At 49.7% G+C, this 1,368-nt stretch overlaps 1 non-coding gene across 1 annotated transcript; it reads right to left on the minus strand.

Annotated features, from left to right (window-relative positions):
• Positions 1-831: 831 nt before the first annotated feature.
• On the minus strand, positions 832-989 carry LOC125774190 (5.8S ribosomal RNA). The gene has a single exon (XR_007420661.1). It is a non-coding gene; the product is annotated as a 5.8S ribosomal RNA (ribosomal RNA).
• Between the last annotated feature and the right edge of the window lie 379 nt (positions 990-1,368).

Here is a 1,368-nt window from a genome sequence, read left to right on the forward strand (position 1 = left end):
TCCCTACGTGCTGAGCTTCTCCCGTTTCGCTCGCAGCTACTCAGGGAATCCCGGTTGGTTTCTTCTCCTCCCCTTATTAATATGCTTAAATTCTGGGGGTTGTCTCACATCACTTGAGGCCTACAACAAAATCAGTCACATTCCATTCGTTTCGAACCCGGGGCATAGCGAACCGATATATACGCAACAACACTTCACACACACACACACACGGATTGGGCAATTTACGGTCATTTTTGAATCAACGATGGCCCCCCCGAGCACGTTGTCCGAATATCACTCCAATAAGGACAACGAGTTCCGCTCGGCATCGTTTTGATTCGATCTCTCAACAACAACTCTCGGTCGACTTGGTCGACTTGGACCCACGATGTCTCCCCCCGAGCATGTCGAGCCAACTGCACCACTATTGTATTGGACAACATGTTCCCCTCGGGCATCGATGGGTTAATCATGCACCACTATTATAAAACCCTTTGACGTTTTCCCCCAAGCACGTTGATCCAGTATTACGACGGATACGGTCAACGAATTCTTGGACATCAAAGAGGTTTTCGATTGAATTTCCCCATGTTTCACAACGTACTCTTAGCGGTATCCTACGATACGTCTCACTCTATTTGTGTGTGTGCGCGTTTACGTGCGTGCGATTTATGCGGTTCACCCCTTTACTTTCAGCGCCCTGCGGTCCCAACAAAGGTCCCGAGCACGCCATTATGCACAGTGTGGAAGCGTGTTTCCCCCACGACACTAGACGGGCTGCTCGCCATAGTGTTCTATTGTGGCACGCTCCACCCTGAAGTTTGGTTTGTTGTATATCAAGGAATTGATAGGCACTCAAGAATGTGTGCATCGGCCGGGTTTAATCGTCCGACGCGCAATATGCGTTCAACTTATCGGTGTTCATGTGTCCTGCAGTTCACATTGTGACGCGCATTTAGCTGCGGTCTTCATCGATCCATGAGCCGAGTGATCCCCTGCCTAGGGTTTTATAGTAAGGTTCCCAATGTAACACAATCCCGGTGGTACGTCCAAAGACTAACTTTCTGACTAAGTTGTCTTTATTACCCAATAGTCCCAGGCCTTGTGACTTGTGGCTCATGTCTACGCCCATGGCCACCATTCGCTAAGATAGTTTTGAAGTCACTTTGAAGGCCCAGGAACAACTCTCTTAGCACATCGGTTAACCTGGCGCCGCAGTCAACTCATGTGCTTGGATCGGATCGAGCTATTGAGTATTGGGCCTGCATACTCGCTCATCCGTATCCTTTGCGTACCGCCCCATGGCCCTTGTATGTCTGCACCACAGTTCCTGTTCGTTCCGTGCCTATGGCCGGATACGTATTGCACATCGGTATACCTGTCGCT

This window comes from Anopheles funestus (genome assembly GCF_943734845.2).
Source record: "Anopheles funestus chromosome X unlocalized genomic scaffold, idAnoFuneDA-416_04 X_unloc_90, whole genome shotgun sequence".
Lineage (NCBI taxonomy): Eukaryota > Metazoa > Arthropoda > Insecta > Diptera > Culicidae > Anopheles > Anopheles funestus.